This window comes from Giraffa tippelskirchi, chromosome 5 (assembly GCF_054371585.1).
Source record: "Giraffa tippelskirchi isolate mGirTip1 chromosome 5, T2T-mGirTip1v1.2.pri, whole genome shotgun sequence".
Taxonomy (NCBI): Eukaryota; Metazoa; Chordata; class Mammalia; order Artiodactyla; family Giraffidae; genus Giraffa; species Giraffa tippelskirchi.
Window position 1 is genome coordinate 150338804 of NC_137279.1, and position 19622 is coordinate 150358425.

General features: G+C 40.7%; 1 long non-coding RNA gene across 1 annotated transcript in view; it reads left to right on the forward strand.

Moving 5' to 3' along the window:
- The window catches only part of LOC145506332 (uncharacterized), a 32378-nt gene that overhangs the window by 3834 nt on the left and 8922 nt on the right, over nucleotides 1-19622 (forward strand). The window contains exons 2-3 of the long non-coding RNA XR_014053765.1: nucleotides 13515-13572; nucleotides 14089-14178. This is a non-coding gene — a long non-coding RNA (uncharacterized LOC145506332). The remainder of the gene's footprint in view (nucleotides 1-13514; nucleotides 13573-14088; nucleotides 14179-19622) is intronic.

Below are 19622 nucleotides of genomic sequence, written 5' to 3' on the forward strand. Positions count from 1 at the left end.
TGCTGAAGTCTTGTTCAACTGATAATACAGCAGTTGAAGAGCTCTTGACTTTCTTGTTAGCAATTTTATATCATAGGGAAAACATTTTAGGGGGAGTTCTTCAAGTTTCAGGACTGTGTGGCTCACCGCAGAGCGACTGACCTCCCTGGCGGCTGATGACACACTCCTACGTATTTCCACAGACTTCCAAACATGGAAAGACTAACCCCAGTTGAGAACTATGACTAGAGGAACTAAGGGAATTCTCTGAACATTATTGCACCAACAGGAGAATGGATTGGTAATGAAGACATACAGAGAACTTTGGGAGAAAATGACCTGTTATCCTGAAGATTCTGTTATCTAAGGAATGGAAAGCAAGATATTTAAGATATACTGCCTAGACCAAACCTCCCCAAACTATGTCCCTAAGAATGTCTATACAAAACAAATGGCTTGTGGCCAAAAAATGTTTTGGAAACACTACACACTTAATCAGCCATCTTTAGAGTTATAATACATACTATTAGCATAATAAAGGGTCAGAGAAATCTTAGAATAGGAAACCAAGTATCAAACATTTCAAAAAAGATGACTCTTCTCTATACATCTATTAGCATGATCTCTTCCTTTGGCATATCTTCCATTTCTACTGTAATAGTTTTCTCAACAGTAATTTTAAAAGATAAAAAAATAAAATTTTAAATTTAAAAATAAATAAGAGCTTCTCGGAATAGGCTTTAAACTACAGACATATCTCAGAGATACTGTGGGTTCAGTTCTAGATCACCAGGATAAAATGAATACCACAGTAAAGTAAGTCACACAAAATTTTTGGCTTCCTGATGCGTATAAAACTTTTACTTACACTATACTATAATCTATTACATGTGGAAGAGCATTATATCTAAAAAATAATGTACATACTTGAATTAAAATACCTTATTGCTAAAATACACTGATCATCATCCGAGCCTTCAACGAAATACAATCTTTTTGCTGGTGGAGGATCTTGTCTTGAGGTTGATGGCTGCCGACTAGTCATGGTGTGGGTTACTGAAGTTAGGATGGCTGTGGCAATTTCTTAAAATAAGACAGCAATGAAATTTGCTGTATCGATTAACCCTTCATTTTGTGAATGATTTCTCTGAAGCATACATGCTATTTGATAGCATCTTACCCACAGCAGAAATTCTTTCAAAACTGGAGCCAATCCCCTCAAACCCTGAGCAATCTCAAAGTCAACCATAAGAGTTGGAATCAACTTCTTTCAAAGTCCTGTTAATGTTTGCATTTTGACCCCTTCTCATGGATCATTAATATTGCTAATGACGTCCATTCTGGGACTTCCCTGGTGGTCCAGTGGCCAAGACCCATGCTTCCATTTCAGGGACACAGGTTTGATCCTTGGTCTGGGAACTAAGATCCTACATGCTATGCAATGTGGCCAAAAATAAATAAAATAATCTTTTTCAAAAAACTACATCCATTCTATACATAATAGTTTGCATATGCTAATCCAAAACTCCCAATCCATCTCTCCCCCAACTCCAACCCCTAGGCAACAACATGTCTGTCTTCTATGGTTCTGTTTCTTAAATAATAAGATTTTAAATACAAAATTACTCCTTGATCTGTGGGCTTCAGAAAGGATGCTGTGTTCAGTTCAGTTCAGTTCAGTCGCTCAGTCGTGTCCGACTCTTTGTGATCCAATGAGTTGCAGCACGCCAGGCCTCTCTGTCCATCACCAACTCCCAGAGTCTACCCAAACCCATGTCCATCGAGTCAGTGATGCCATCCAACCATCTCATCCTCTGTCGTCCCCTTCTCCTCCTGCCCCCAATCCTACCCAGCATTAAGGTCTTTTCCAATGAGTCAACTCTTCGCATGAGGTGGCCAAAGTATTGGAGTTTCAGCTTCAACATCACAAAACAACACAAATCTTGCTGTATATCTCCATCAGGGTTCTTAGATTACCAGGTGCATTGTCTATGAACTGCATTAGTTTGGAATAATCTTTTTTTTCCCTAAGCAGTAAGTCTCAAAAAGTAGGCTTAAAATATTCAGTAAACTATGTCATAAATAGATGTGCTAACCATCTAGGCTTTGTTCCATTTATAGAACACTGGGAGCAGATTTAACATAATTCTTATGGGCCTAGAATTTTTGGTAAATGAGCATCGACTTCAACTTCAAGTCACCAACTGCATAAGGCCCTAACAAGACTCAGCCCGATCTTTGAAGCTTTGCAGCCAGGCACTGATTTCTCCTCTTTACCTATGTAAAACCCCAGATGCCAACATCTTTCAATATAGGCTGTTTCAGTCTACATTGAAATATAAGGCTGTTTCATATACATTGAAAATCTGCTATTTAGTGTTGCCACTTTTATAGTTATTTTAGCTAGAGCTTCCAGATAACTTGTTGCAACTTCTACATCAGCACTTGTTGCTTCCCTTGCACTGTTATGTTATGGAGATGACTTTTTTCCTTAAACCCCATCAATTAACCTCTGAAAGCTTCAAACTTTTCCTCTTCAGCTTCCTCAGCTCTCTCAACCTTCACAGAATTGAAGAGAGTTAGGGTCTTCCCTAACTCTCAGGGAGAGTTAGGTGCCTCAGACATAAAGAATCTGCCTGCAATGCAGGAAACCTGGGTTTGATCCCTGGGTGGGGGAGATGTCCTGGAGAAGGGAATGGCTAACCATTCCAGTATTCTTGCCTGGAGAATTCCATGGACAGAGGAGCCTTGTGGGCTACAGTCTCTCTTCTGCATGCCCACTGCAGTATCCTTGATCAGGTGCTACTGCATGCTCCTGCCTGTTCCCTTTTCAGTTCACCTTGTACATTACAGGCAGAATTATTCTTCTAAAATGCAATTTTGATCATGTCAGAACTCTTAATCTACACTTTGTCCCTAGAGCTGTACATACATGTGTGACCGTGAACAACACTGAGCTATATTCATTCTTCGCTGATATATTCATTCAACAAACAACCATTCAGTGACAATTATGTGCAAGCATACTGATTTGTCTTTGCTCAAGTCTCTTATTATGTGTTACCTAGGCTATCTATTCTATACATTCTATCCTCCATTCTAGCAGGAATAACTTTGAAAATGAAGATGCAAAACTGATTATGATATGTCCTGACCAGAAAATGTTTAAACTCCTTCACCTGGCATCTATAACCCTTGTATCTTGCCAGTCCTTACCCCTCCTCAGCCACACCAAGCCACATCCAGCTCCTTGAATGTGCCAATACACTTTCGTGATTATGGGTCTTTATACATATTGTTTCTCTAGTTTCTCAGTTGGTAAAGAATCTGCCTGCAATGCAGGAGACCCGAGTTCCATCCCTGGGTCAGGAAGATCCCCTGGAGAAGGGAATGACTACCCACTCCAGTATTCTTGCCTGGAGAATTCCTTGGACAGAGCAGCCTGGTGAGCTACAGTCCATGGGGTCGCAAAGAGTCCGGCATGACTGAGCCACTAACACACACATACACACATTCCTATTGTTATCCTGAAATTATCTTCCCCCTTCTTCACCAGATGAGCTAGCTGCTTTAGGTTCTATAAATCTCAGCTCAAGCTTTCCCTCTTCTGGCAAGATTTATCTGAGGTTACTGTCCCCAGAGTTGGTTTTCATCTCACAGATGTGAGTTCTGTAACAATTCTTATTGTTTTTATTTGAAATTGCTTGTTTAAATGTCTTTTGCTGGGTTATATATTCTGGAAGGAAGGCAGCAGTATCATCATGTCACCAGCTCCTAGGTTTGAATCTGACATACAGAAAACATTCAATGAATATTTGTTAAGTGACTGAATCCCAAGATTTCATCTCCCTTTCAAGAGGTATAAAGAATATAAGTAGTGGAAACACATCAGTACTATCATACTATTTATTGTGTCATTCATTTGTTTCAAGTGAAGAGAACTTCTTTATAAAAGAACTTTGCTCCCAGATGAATTATTAACCAGTGTATTATAAGTAATCTATTGATATATCCATAAATCTCTTGAGGCCTACTACTGCAGTGATTTTTCTGAAGGATAAATCTGACCTTAGAAAGAAGTGAGTAAGAAGATGGAGGGATAGTTGTTAAGAAGTAAGGGAAAATGAAAGAGTAGGAAAAGGAAATTAACAGGTTAAGCTGTTTTGCCTATCGCTGCAGTTCAAGAAAAGGAGGAGAAAAACATAATATCAGCAGCTACTCCTAAGTCTTCTGTATTCAGATTTTTACTCATAAACAAGAAATACTTTGTCTTCTACATGACTACCTTATCTAATCATCAAAAATGAAATGATTCAACCTTTAAGATAGTTGGATAAATATATCCGATTATATGTAGGCACTGTTGAGCTCCTATTATAATACTTCTCATTAGAAATAGTCTTGAGGACCTCCCCGGAAGTCCAGTGGTTAAGATTCACCCCTGCCAATGGAAGGGGTACAGTTTGATCCCTGGTCAAGAGCTAAGATTTCACATGCTGCACAGTCAAAAGATAACATAAATAAGAAACAGGCCTGAAAGTCAAGGTCTCTTGTTTATAATTCCATGGTCAATTCAGTTCAGTTCAATCACTCAGTCATGTCGGATTTTTCTGACCCATGGACTGCAGCATGCCAGGCTTCCCTGTCCATCATCAACTCCCAGAGCTTCCTTAAACTCATGTCCATTGAGTCGGTGATGCCATCCAACCGTCTCGTCCTCTGTCTTCCCCGTCTCCTCCTACCTTCAATCTTTCCCAGCATCAGGGTCTTTTCAAATGAGTCAGTTCTTCACATCAGGTGGTCAAAGTACTGGAGTGTCAGCTTCAGCATCAGTCCTTCCAATGAATATCCAGGACTGATTTCCTTTAGGACTGACTGCTTTGATCTCCTTGCAGTCCAAGGGACTCTCAAGAGTCTTCTCCAACACCACAGTTCAAAAGCATCAATTCTTCTGCACTCAGCTTTCTTTATAGTCCAACTCTCACATCCATACGTGACTACTGGAAAAATCATAGCTTTGACTAGGTGGACATTTGTTAGCAAAATAATGTCTCTGCTTTCTAATATGCTGCCTAGGTTGGTCATAGCTTTTCTTCAAAAGAGCTAATGTCTTTTAATTTCATGGCTGCAGTCACCATTTGCAGTGGTTTTGGAGCCCAAGAAAATAAAGTTTCTCACTGTTTCTGCTGTTTCCCCATCTATTTGCCATGAAGTGATGGGACCAGATGCCATGATATTAGTTTTATGAATGTTGAGTTTTAAGCCAGCTTTTTCACTCTCCTCTTTCACTTTCATCAAGAGGTTCCTTAGTTCTTCTTTACTTTCTGCCATAAGGGTGGTGTCATCTTCATATCTGAAGTTATTGATATTTCTCCCGGCAATCTTGATTCCAACTGTGCTTCGTCCAGCCCAGCATTTCGCATGATGTACTCTGCATATAAGTTAAATAAGCAGGGTGACAATACACAGCCTCGATGTACTCCTTTCCCGATTTGGAACCAGTCTGTTGTTCCATGTCCAGTTCTAACTGTTGCTTCTTGACCTGCATACAGATTTCTCAGGAGGCAGGTCAGGGGGTCTGGTATTCCCATCCCTTTAAGAATTTTCCACAGTTTGTTGTGATCCACACAGTCAAGGGCTTTGGCATAATCAATGAGGCAGAAGTAGATATTTTTCCGGAACTCCCTCGCTTTTTCTATGATCCAGTGGATGTTGGAAATTTGATTTCTGGTTCCTCCATCTTTTCTAAATACAGCTTGAATATCTGGAAGTTCATCGCGCATGTACTGTTGAAGCCTGGCGTGGAGGAATTTGAGAATTACTTTGCTAGTGTGTGAGATGAGTGCAATTGTGCGGTAGTTTGAACATTCTTTGGCATTGCCTTTCTTTGGGATTGGAATGCAAACAGATCTTTTCCAGTCCTGTGGCCACTGCTGAGTTTTCCAAATTTTCTGGCATATTGAGGGCAGTATTTTCACATCATCATCATTTAGGATTTGAAATAGCTCAACTGGAATTCCATCGCCTCCACTAGCTTTGTTCATAGTGATATTTCCTAAGGCCCACTTGACTTTGCATTCCAGGATGTCTGGCTCTAGGTGAGTGATCACACCATCATGGTTATCTGGGTCATGAAGACCTTTTCTGTATAGTTCTTCTGTGTATTCTTGCCACCTCTTCTTAATATCTTCTGCTTCTGTTAGGTCCATACCATTTCTGTCCTTTATTGTGCCCATCTTTGCATGAAAATTTCCCTTGGTATCTCTAATTTTCTTGAAGAGATCTCTAGTCTTTCCCATTCTACTCTTTTCCTCTATTTCTTAGCAGTGATCACTGAGAAAGGCTTTCTTAACTCTCCTTGCTATTCTTTCAGTCCAATTCAGTTCATTCACTCAGTCGCGTCCGACTCTTTGCTACCCCATGGACTGCAGCACGCCAGGCCTCTCTGTCCATCACCAGCTCCCGGAATTTACTCAAACTCATATCCATTGAGTCAGTGATGCCATCCAACCTTCTCCTACCTTCAGTCTCCCCCAGCATCAGGATCTTTTCCAAGGATCTTTTCCAATGAGTCAGCTCTTTGTATCAGGTAGCCAAAATATTGGAGTTTCAGCTTCAGCATCAGCCCTTCTAATGAATATTCAGGACTCATTTTCCTTAGGATTGACTGATTGGAGCTCCTTGCAGTCCAAGGGACTCTCAAGAGTCTTCTCCAACACCACAGTTCAAAAGCATCAATTCTTCAGTGCTTAGCTTTCTTTATAGTCCAGCTCTCACATCCATACATTAGTACTTGGAACTCTGCATTGAGATGCTTATGTCTTTCCTTTTCTCCTTTGCCTTTAGCTTTTCTTCTTTTCTCAGCTATTTGTAAGGCCTCCTCAGACAACCATTTTGTCTTTTTGTGTTTCTTTTTCTTAGGGATAGTCTTGATCACTGCCTCTGTCCATAGTTCTTCAGGCATTCTGTCTATCAGATCTACCCCTTGAATCTGTTTGTCACTTACACTGTATAATCATAAGGAATTTGATTTAGGTCATACCTGAATGGTCTATTGGTTTTCCCCACTTTCTTAAGTTTAAGTCTGAATTTGGCAATAAGAAGTTCATGATTGGAGCCACAGTCAGCTCCCGGTCTTGTTTTTGCTGACTGTATAGAGCTTCTCCATCTTTGGCTGCAAAGAATATAATCAATCTGATTTAGGTATTAACCATCTGGTGATGTCCATGTGTAGAGTCTTCTCTTGTGTGGTTGGCAGACAGTGTTTCTATGACCAGTGCATTCTCTTGGCAAAACTCTATTAGCCTTTGATCTGCTTCATTCTGTACTCCAAGGCCAAATTAGCCTATTACTCCAGGTATCTCTTGACTTCCTACTTTTGTATTCCAGTCCCCTATAATGAAAAGGACATTGTGTTTTGGGTGTTAGTTCTAGAAGGTCTTGTAGGTCTTCATAGAACCATTCAACTTCAGCTTCTTCAGCATTACTAGTTGGGGCATAGACTTGTGGTTGAGAATCTGCCTCGCAATTTGGGGAGGGGGTCACGGGTTCCATCTGGGAAGATCCCACATGCTTCAGGGTAACTGGGCTCGTGCGCCACAACTACTGAGCCTGGGAACCCCAACAAGAGAAACCACTGCAATGAGAAGACCTTGCTCCCCGCAACTAGAGGAAAACCCTCGAGCAGCAGGGAAGACCCATAAATAAGTATTTGACTTCCCTGGTGGCTCAGATGGTAAAGTTTCTGCCTACAATGCGGGAGACCTGGGTTCACTCCCAGGGTCGGGAAGATCTCCTGGAGAAGGAAATGGCAACCCATTCCAGTATTCTTGCCTGGAAAATCCCTTGGACAGAGGAGCCTGGTAGGCTATAGTCCATGGGGTTGCAAAGAGTTGGAGACAACTGGGCAACTTCACTTTCACTTTCATAGACTTGGATTACTGTAATGTTGAATGTTTTGCCTTAGAAATGAACAGAGATCATTCTGTCATCTTTGAGATTGCATTAAGTTTTGTTAATGCAAATGAGGCTAAGTACTGCATTTCAGACTCTTTTGTTGACCATGAGGGCTACTCCATTTCTCCTAAGGGATTCTTGCCCACAGTAGCAGATATAATGGTCATCTGAGTTAAATTCACCCATTCCAGTCCATTTTAGTTCACTGATTCCTAAAATTGCGATGTTCACTCTTGCCATCTCCAGTTTGACCGCTTCCAATTAACCTTGATTCATGGACCTAACATTCCAGGTTCCTATGCAATATTGTTCTTTACAGCATCAGACTTTACTTCCATCACCAATCACATCCACAACTGGGTGTTGTGTTTGCTTTGGCTCTGTCTCTTCATTCTTTCTGGAGTTATTTCTCCACTCTTCTCCAGTAACATATTGAGCAGCTACCGACCTGGGGAGTTCATCTTTCAGTGTCCTATCTTTTTGCCTTTTCATACTTTTCATGGGGTTCTCAAGGCAAGAATACTGAAGTGGTTTGCCATTCCCTTCTTCAGTGGACCATATTCTGTCAAAACTGCCACAGTCAGTGCCCTCGACCCTGCACTCAGCCACTGCTGACCTACACCTCCACCAGAGACTGCTGGACACTCACAGGCAAGTCTGGGTCAGTCTCTTGTGGGGTCACTGCTCCTTTCTCCTGGGTCCTGGTGCACACAAGGTTCTGTTTGTGCCCTCCAAGAATCTGTTTACATGGTCACTGATTTAAAATTCCTTCAGTCTTTACAAAACATCTTCAAGACTAGATGCATCCTTTGAGATATTTCTTTCATAAGCAGAAATTCCAAGTTTACTTATTTTTTTCCTGCTAAATGTTCACTTACTAACAGAGCCTCAAGCAAAAGCTTTGAGTCACAATCATTAGAGTGAATAATATCACCATCTAGTCATTCATTGAATATCAGTTATTCAATGCCAACTGTGTCAAGCAGTGTGCTAGATGCTGCTTATATTAATAGACAGTGATAAATACAACATTTTCAAATAAGAGAACTGGACTTCTAGCAATGACAGAGTATTAACTGCTCCCTGACTTCCTCTCTTGATATAGCCAACTAAAAAACTGAACAAACTGTGATTTTTAAAAACTATTATCATATAACAGGCAATGCAGAACTATGATGTCTTGGAGAAAGGAAACAAACAAGATGAACTGCAATGTCATCCCAGCAGGAAACATGGAGGAACTTTTTGGACTAAAGAGAGAGGGATCTCAAGCAGAACATGATGACTTCATTTAGCTGAGAAGACAGAGGCTCAGAGGGCCAAGGCAAAGTGTTAGAGAGGGGAGGGAATTATTCAGGGAAAGAGCTTTAGAAATCTGTATGGGTCATTGCTTTGTGTCTTTGCATGAAAATTAAGCTACAAGTTTGTAAGTGAAATTCCACGAGACTGGGAAGAGTACAACTACTGAATAACTGAAAACAACAATTCCCAGAGTTCACATGAGGCTGGGAGACCTCAGGGTAGAACCACAGGGTAGAACTCAAAACTTCTGGGACATTCAATAGTGAATCTGTGAAAACCAGCCACAAAGTAAAGGATACTTTATGACCAACCTAACAAAGCTTAAAAACAAGCCTTTAAAGGGACAAGCTGAATCAGAGGTAATTTTATCATTTCCACAATAAACTTCAACATTCTCTAAAGGAAACAAAATCTAGATATTCAGCCACATCAAAATCCGCAGTGCTCAGAATCCAAGCCAAGCCAAGATATGTGGAGAAGATAATTGTGCAAGGAACTGAAAAGTATTACAATGACTGTTTATAATGACTGTTTTACTATAGATTTCCTGGAAACTAGAGAAAATAAAGATCCGTGTGAAAGGGCCATTTAACTCTTCATATCAGTTTAAATGAAATTTGTATGTTTCTTTTGATAGAACACACAAGTTTGGTAAAAAAAAAAAAAAAAAACCTTCTTTGATAGAAAAATTTTATTCTAGGCACTGAATTCTGGGAGATATTTATCCTATGGATTGTTTCATGTGAGCTACTAAGTATCATAATGTTAAATGCTAGATATCATGTTGTTAAATGTATACAACTTCAGAACATTAAGTTTTGAGAATCGAAAGCTTTCATTTAAAATTTTAAAATAGTCATTATTAGTTTCATAGATGACTCCTCACTTCTCTCCAGCTCTTTGAGGAGATGTCCTAGAAATCTATGCAAGATATAGTCAAAATCAACTGCTAGAACAGCAGCTAAAATAATAACAAAACAAAAACTACAATAATATGTACATCCATGTGTTTAAAACATCAACTCTTCTCCCCTTCCCCTCTTCCTGTGCATCCTCATTTCCCCTCCTCTTGTGAATTTCAGGGAACTTCTAAATGAAAATTGTATAATAAAAATTAAAGGACATAATTTAATTAAAATATCTGACATCTGAAAAGTTTTTGATTACTTGTATTGAAAGAATTTGAAAAATTAAACAGGGTAAGATCCTGGAAATCTGAGTGAGATTTCTTGACCTCCACTTCTGATCCTATCCACATTTCCCTCTTGAGCCTGGAAACAAAACAGGAGACAATATCAGCCCCTGGTGGGGATGCCTGGTCCTCCAGAGCTCTCTATCCTATGATAGGGTAAGTATGGAGAGATTAGGGATCATGGAAGGAGTAAGACCTCACTGTTACCCAGGAAACGGGGCTCACGTCTTAAAGGTATCAAGCCAAAATATGATGTGAAGGCAGGGCGCAACCTTTAAAAGAGTGACACAGCCATTGAGGAGACGACAAAAACTAGTTAGAACCAACTATACCCAAGATGGTGGAAGATTTGACTTCTTATAAACCTTGAGCCTCATTATAGTTTCATTGTAATAATTAGCATGGCAAATGACACACCCACAGGCATCATGACTATATAAAGACCCAAAAGTGGGCAGTGGCTCAATTCCTGTAAATCTCCACCCTTTCCCCAAAATAGTTGGAATAATCTTCCCACTTATTAGCTTGTGAAATTACTCCACCCCAAACCCTAGGGCCACTCTCACCTTCTGAGATAGTCTCCTTTCTGCCTATGGAATGTGTATCTCTCTAAAATAAACTTGCTTTCATTTTAGTATGGCTCACTTTTGAGTTCTTCCTTACATGAAGATAAAAACCCAAACATGGCAGCCCATCCAGGATTTAACCCAAGACCTGGGATGTGACCGTTTTCTCTCTCCTCCATTCTCTTGCAATAAATAGACACAACCAAGGCAAAAGCAGGAAAAGAAAGGATTTATAACTTGCAGCAAGTAAAGAGAACACTGGGGATTTTTCCCAAAGCAGGAAAAGGAAGGATTTATTACTTGCAGCAAGTAAAGAGAGCACTGAGGATTTTTCCCAAAACAGTGTCTCCCTGAACAGCAAAATTGGGAAAGTTTTAAGCTAAGGGCACATGCATACTCATGAAGGGGTTTGTGTGCATGTATGAGGGCTAAGTTGCTTTCTTTGCAGCCCTATGGATTGTAGCCCGCCAGACTCCTTTGCTTGTGGGATTCTGCAGGCAAGAATACTGGAGTGGGTTGCCATGTTCTCCTCCTTGGGAAAGGTGATCTTCCCAACCCAGGGACTGAACCAGGGCCTCTTAAGTCTCCTGCATTGGGAGGTAGAATCGTTACCACTAGCACCACCTGGGAAGCCCATGAAGGGGCTTCAGCAGAGGAGAGAATTTAGCATATAGTTGAGGCAAAGGTCCACAGAGTCCAAGCTTTAGTTGACTGAAGTCAGAATTAACATCAGTCTTCCATCCTTCACCTGAGTGAGAGCCTTAGGTCCTGCGGAACTAAAAGACATGTATCAAATTGTTACATATATTCCAAAACTAGGATTACTTCATCACCGAACTATTGTTTCTTGACTGTTTTTTCTTTACTCCTTCATTCCCTTGCCTCCCTTAAGATCATTAATCACTGAGACCTGTTCATGGACAAACATTGTGGCCAGGCTTAGATCATAAAATGGCTTGGCTAAAAATGACTTCTCTTAAGCCAACAAAGATATGCCTAGTTCTCTTCATTCCAGGGATCTCATACTCTATCTGCTTATACCATCATCGACTGGTGGATTACCTCTAGTTCGTGCAGGAAAAGAGAGAATTGCTTCCTTCATCTGCAGCACTGCCATAGCTCAGGCTGACATTACAACCAGACTTAAGACTCAAAAGCTGACAAAGGAAAATACAACACATTCAAGGGAATATGGTATGTCAGGTTCCCCTAGAAACAATCTTTGCAACTGTAAGATTTGTGTACAGCGAGGTTTTTAGGGACTGTTCTTGGGAACAATATTTATGATGGGTAAAGTAGAGAGAACTAGGCAGAAGGAAAATTTGTTCCTTGTGCAGTTGCAACAGAGGCTTTAGGAGTAACCATGGGGCACTTGGGACCTAGAATGAGCCTTCAGAATTTTCCTACCTTGAGGCCAGGGGGATGAGCAGTGAGGTGTGGGCTATCCTGAGTAAAGAGCTATATCCATGGGTAAGGTTATTAACTTTTGCGAAGACAATCCCCAGAAAGAGAGAGAATTGCAAGCAGCAGCCTCCAACATTCAAAGTGAAACCATCCACCTCATATTGGGACTCAAACCCAGCCAAAACTCAGTTTGGGACTTGAACCCTTGAGGAATGGACTTGAACTTCGACAGAACCCTGCCTGGGACTCTAACTCACATGACTGGGACTTGAACCCAGCCCAAACCCATGATTTTCCAACTGAAATCACAGACTTGGTTTCAGGACCGAATGAAGCTCAGATTCTTGATGTCTCATTGCAGAAAAAAACTCAGTGAGAGACAAAGTGACAGGTAAGAAATGGATTTATTAAAAAAAAAAAAAAGAAGAAGAAATGGATTTATTTAGACAGAAACATACTCTACAGATCTCAGAGGGTGAGTGTGGCCTTGGAAGAAACATACTCCACAGAGTGTGGGCCATGGCAGAAGACAAGAGCGGCCTCAAAATCTGGTGTGGTTAGCTTTTATGTGATGGGTAATTTCATATTCCAACTATCTGCGGGAAGAGCAGGAGATTTCCAGGAGTTGAGCCACTGTCCACTTTTTGTCTTTAATGATCAGCCTTGGAACAGTCTTGGCACCTCTGGGTGTGTCATTTAGTTTCCTGATGTGTTATAATGAGCATATATGGAGGATCAAGGTCTAGTCAAAGTTGACTTGTCTGCCATCTTGGACCCATTTGATTCTAATCAGTTTGCTATATCCTTAGGCTATGTCATCCTTTCAAAATTGTGCCCTGCTCCCTTCCTTCCTGTTTCAAAAGCAGCTGGGAGAATGAGTGCCTGAGAACTGGGAATCCAGGTGGCTTACTGCAGCATCCAACCAGGGCCTGGGAGTAAAAGACAGCAAAATTAGTCTGGTCAAATAGAATAACCACTCAGTGAAAAAGAACTGTTAGAGAAGCTGATGCCATAACTCAGGTGAGACTCAAACCAACAATTTTCCTATTGAAACTACACAGCTTGTCTCAGGACCTAATGAAGTTCATGTTCTTTTTGTTTGTTTGTTTTTTCAGAAGTTCATGTTCTTTATGTCTCAGTGCAGAAGGAATTCAGCAGGAAGGGAAGTGATAGGTAAGAAGCAGATTTATTAATATCTTTTGTAAAGAGGTTGCAGGGAAACAGGATTTGAGAGGATGATCCTGTCCCAGGTCTCAGGCAAATTCCTGAGACGGGCTACCAAGGGAGGGTCCTTGGTTCATGCAGGAAAATATTCAAGAGTAAGCCATAGTAAAGTGAAAGCAGAGATACACATTCCATAGGCTGAATGCAGGCCTTCTCAGAAGGTGAGAGCAGCTCTGGGGTACAGGGGTGGTTAGTGTTTTTGTGCTGAGTAATTTCATAGGCTAAAGAATGAGAGGATTATTCCAACTATTTTGAGGAAGGGGGGGGATTTCTAGGATTTGGGGCACTGCCCACTTTTTAGCCTTTTATGATCAACCTTGGAACTGCCATGGTGCCTGTGGGTGCATCATTTAGGTTGCTAATGTATTACGAGCATGCAATAAAGTACAAGGTCTACTGGAAGTTGAATCTTCCACCAACTTGGGCCTAATTGTTTCTAATCAGTTTATGTTGTATCCTCAACAGCTGTGGTTCTTTCATCAATTATACCCTGCCCCCTTCCCTCCTGTCTCCAAGCTAGACATCAGCTTAAATGACAGAGATATAACTACAAAGGTAAGAGATGTTAAAATAATTATGAAAATATTAACAGTAACTATGGAAACAGATTTGATAAGACAGAGGAAAAGGATAATATTCTAGCAAAATAAGCATTACCAAAATTGACTTAAGAAAGAGGGCAAATTAAATAGAGATTAGAAAAGTGACAAAGGTTTACCATCGAACTGATCACACACCTAACAGCTCAGATAATTTCAATATTACTTTAAACAATGCTTCTAAAACGTTAACATTTATAGGAAACTCCTGAAACTGAGAAGGACCCTGGTGGAGCTTCTGGGCACAGGAAATTTTCAAACAGTTGCTAATCAGGAAAGGGAAAAGACCCTGATGCCAGGAAAGATTGAAGGCAGGAGGAGAAGGGGAGGACGAAGGATGAGATGGTTGGATGGCATTGACAACTCAATGGATGAGAGTTTGAGCAAACTCCGGGAGATAGTGAAGGACAGGGAAGCCTAGTGTTCTATAGTTCATGAGATCACAAAGAGTCAGAAAGCACTGAATGAACAACAATCAGAGAAGGGAGGGGATGCAGAGACAAGGGAGGAGCAGTCAAGAAACAATAGTGCAACCCTAGGGCAGGGTCCTGGTTCCCCCTCAAGTTGTTCAGTCACTAAATCCTGTCCAGGTCTTCGCAATGCCATGGGCTGGAGCCTACCAGATTCCTTTGTCCATGGGATTTTCCAGGCAAGAATACTGCAGTGAGTTGCCATTTCCTTCTTCAGGGTATCCTGCCAACCCAGGGATCAAACACATATATCCTACATTGGCAGGTGAATTCTTTACCTGAGCTACATGGGAAGCCTCAAGGGATATACATAACAGTATCTTTGAGCTCTGAGCACTGAAGAATTGATGCTTTCAAACTGTGCGGCTGGAGAAGACTCTTGCGAGTCCCTTGGACAGCAACCAGATTGAACCGGTCAATTCTAAAGGAAATCAACCCTGAATATTTATTGGAAGGACTGATGCTGATGCTGAAGCTGAAGCTGAAGTTCCAATACTTTGGCCACCTGATGCAAAGAGCCAACTCATTGCAAAAGACCCTGATGCTGGGAAAGATTGAGGGCAGGAGAAGTGGGCAACAGAGAATGAGATAGTTGGATGACATCACCAACTCAATAGACACGAGTTTGAGCAAATTCTGGGAGACAGTGAAGGACAGGGAAGCCTGGGTGCTGCAGTCCATGGGGTCCCAAAGACTCAGATATGACGTAGTGACTAAATAACAACACCAAAGAAGTAATCTGTCATGTGGACCCTTTTCAGCCCCACTTCCTTCCCCAAGGGAAGAAAAGGAAATCTGTATGATAAAATCCTTGCATTTCCTTCCCCATCAAAAAAGATGTGCTAGCCCCAAATCACAGTTTCTTTTCTTCTTTTCTTTTCTGATCTTCCCACACCCTTCTTTTAAGACTTCCATTTTGTATCACTTCTTGCCTTTGTAGTTGCCAGATGGGATGCTGCCAGACTGATGAATCACCTAATAAAGCCAACTCAGTTCAGTTCAGTTCAGTTGCTCAGTCGTGTCCCACTCTTTGCGACCCCATGGACTGCAGTATGCCAGGCTTCCCTGTCCATCATCAACTCCCGGAGCTTATTCAAACTCATGTCCATTGAGTCGGTGATACCATCCAACCACCTCGTCCCTTTCTCCTTGCCTTCAATCTTTCCATCATCAGGGTCTTTTCCAATCAGTCAGTTCTTCGAATTAGGTGGCCAAAGTACTAGCTTTGGCTTCAGCATCAGCCCTTCCAATGAATATTCAAAACTGATTTCCTTTAGGATGGATTTGTCCGATCTCCTTGCAGTCCAAGGGACTCTCAAGAGTCTTCTCCAACACCACAGTTCAAAACATCAATTTTTTGGTGCTCAGTTTTCTTTATAGTCCAACTCTTACATCCATACCTGACTACTTGAGAAAAACCATAGCTTTGATTAGACGGACCTTTGTTGGCCAAGTAATGTCTCTGTTTTTAATATGCTATTTCATAGCTGCAGTCACCATCTGCAGTGATTTTGGAGCCCCCCAAAATAAAATCTCTCACTGTTTCCCCATCTATTCACCATGAAGTGATGGGACTGGATGCCATGATCTTAGTTTTCTGAATGTTGAGTTTTAAGCCAACTTTTTCACTCTTCTCTTTCACTTTCAACAAGAGATTCTTTAGTTCCTCTTCGCTTTCTGCCATAAGGGCTGTGTCATCTGCGTATCTGAGGTTATTGGTATTTCTCCCGTCAATTTTTTTTTCCAATTGTGCTTCATCCAGCCCAGCATTTTGCTTGATGTACTCTGCATGTAAGTTAAATAAGCAGGGTGACAATATACAGCCTTGACGTACTCCTTTCCCGGTTTGGAACCAGTCTGTTGTTCCATGTTCAGTTCTAACTGTTGCTTCCTGACATGCATACAGATTTCTCAGGAGGCAGGTCAGGTGTTCTGGTATTCCCATCTCTATCAGAATTTTCCACAGTTTGTTGTGATCCACACAGTCAAAGTCTTTGGCATAGTCAATAAAGCAGAAATAGATGTTTTTCTAGAACTATCTCGCTTTCATGATGATCCAATGGATGTTGGCCATTTGATTTCTGGTTCCTCCATCTTTTCTAAATACAGCTTGAACATCTGGAAGTTCATGGTTCATGTACTGTTGAATACTGGCTTGGAAAATTTTGAGCGTTACTTTGCTAGCATGTGAGATGAGTGCAATTGTGCAATAGTTTGAACATTCTTTGGCATTGCCTTTCTTTGGGATTGGAATGAAAACAGACCTTTTCCAGTCCCGTGGCCACTGCTGAGTTTTCCAAATTTTCTGGCATATTGAGGGCAGTACTTTCACAGCATCATTTTTTAGGATTTGAAATAGCTCAACTGAAATTCCATCACTTCCACTAGCTTTGTTCGTAGTGATGCTTCCTAAGGTCCACATGACTTCATATACCAGGATGTCTGGCTCTAGGTGAGTGATCACACCACTGTGGTTATCTGGGTCATGAAGATCTTTTTTATATGGTTCTTCTGTGTATTCTTGCCACCTCTTCTTAATATCTTCTGCTTCTGTTAGGTCCATACCATTTCTGTCCTTTATTGTGCCCACCTTTGCATGAAATGTTCCCTTGGTATCTCTAATTTTCTTGAAGAGATCTCTAGTCTTTCACATGCTATTGTTTTCCTCTATTTCTTTGCATTGATCACTGAGAAAGGCTTTCTTATCTCTCCTTGCTATTCTTTGGAACTCTGCATTCAGATGCTTATATCTTTCCTTCTCTCCTTTGCTTTTAGCTTCTCTTCTTTTCTCAGCTATTTGTAAGGCCTCCTCAGACAACCATTTTACCTTTTTGCATTTCTTTTTCTTGGGGATGGTCTTGATCACTGCCTCCTGTACAATGTCACAAACCTATGTCCATCATTCTTCAGGCACTCTGTCTATCAGATCTAATGCCTTGAATCTATTTGTCACTTCCACTGTACAATTGTAAGGGATTTAATTTAGGTTGTACCTGAATGATCTAGTGGTTTTCCCTAATTTCTTCAGTTTAAGTCTGAATTTGGCAATAAGTAGTTCATAATCTGAGCCACAGTCAGCCCCTGGTCTTGTTTTTGCTGACTGTATAGAGCTTCTCCACCTTTGGCTGCAAGAATATAATCAATCTGATTTAGGTATTTATCATCTGGTGATGTCCACGTGTAGAGTCCTCTCTTGAAAGATGGTTTGCTATGACCAGTGCATTCTCTTAGCAAAACATTGTTAGCCTTTGACCTGCTTCATTCTGTACTCCAAGGCCAAATTTGCCTGTTACTCCAGGTATTTCTTGACTTCCTACTTTTGCATTCCAGTCCCCTATAATGAAAAGGACATTGCTTTTGGGTTTTAGTTCTAGAAGGTCTTGTAGGTCTTCATAGAACCATTCAAATTCAGCTTCTTCAGCATTACTGGTTGGCGCATAGGCTTGGATTACTATGATATGGAACGGTTTGCCTTGGAAAAGAACAGAGATCTTTCTGTCTTTTTTTTTTTTTTTCATTCTGTCATTTTTGAGATTGCACCCAAGTACTGCATTTCAGACTCTTTTGTTGACCATGATTGTTACTCTATTTCTTCTAAGGGATTCTTGCTCACAGTAGTAGATATAATGGTCATCTGAGTTAAATTCACCCATTCCAGTCCATTTTAGTTCACTGATACCTAAAATGTTGATGTTCACTCATCTCCTGTTTGACCATTTCCAATTTACCTTGATTCATGGACCTAACATTCCAGGTTCCTATGCAATACTGTTCTTTACAGCATCAGACTTTACTTCCATCACCAATCACATCCACAACTGGGTGTTGTGTTTGCTTTGGCTCTGTCTCTTCATTCTTTCTGGAATTGTTTCTCCACTGTTCTCCAGTAGCATAGCATATTGGGCAGCTACTGACCTGGAGAGTTCATCTTTCAGTATTATGTCTGTATCAAGTCTTGACATCAGGTAGTTTTTCAATCCTATAATATCATACATATTCACTCTTTAATTCTCACAGTAACCATTGATATAGAAACTACTATAACTCCCACTAGATAAGAAACTGTTTGGTGATGTTACAACTGCCATTTATAGATAAGGAAACCAAAATACAAAAAGATCAAATAACTTGCCTTCAGGAAGTCATTTTGAGCCTGAGCCAGCTGACTTCAGTGCCATTGTTCACATGCAATTAACCATTCTGCTTTTTGAGATGATGCCATTTTGTTGTTACTGGATCAAGTCTGATACAAATATTAGAAACTTTCTAAGTCATATCAGAATAGTATTTATAACTCATTGTGTAGGGTTATTTAGAGAACATTTAAAGATTTTATTTACCAGAAGATGAGAGATCAACTTTTTAGTTAATTCTTACAGTGGGATAGTTGTTAATTCATTATTTTGGAAGAAATTTTTGAATTCTCTAAGTTGATTACTATGTATATGACCACCAGTATTGGGCAATTGCTGGATCCACCTTCTGCTTCGTTATAAAATATTACCCATGGAGTTTATCAGTCCATTTGATTCTGAGACAGAATCTTTTTTTTTTTTTTCTTCTGGAAACTTTTGGTCCACTGAGAGTTCCCTAGTCAAGGTAATGGTCTTTCCAGTTGTCATGTATGGATGTGAGAGCTGGACAATAAAGAAAGCAGAGTGCCAAAAAATTGATACTGAAGTGTGGTGCTGGAGAAGACTCTTGAGAGTCCCTTGGACAGCAAGGAGATCAAACCAGTCAATCCTAAAGGAAATCAACCCTGAATATTCTTGGAAAGACTGATGCTAAAGCTGAAGCTCCAATACTTTGGCCACCTGATTTGAAGAACTGACTCATTGGAAAAGCCCCTGATGCTGGGAAATATCGAAAGCAGAAGGAGAAGAAGGTGACAGAGGATAAGATGGTTGGATGGCGTCACTGATTTAATGGA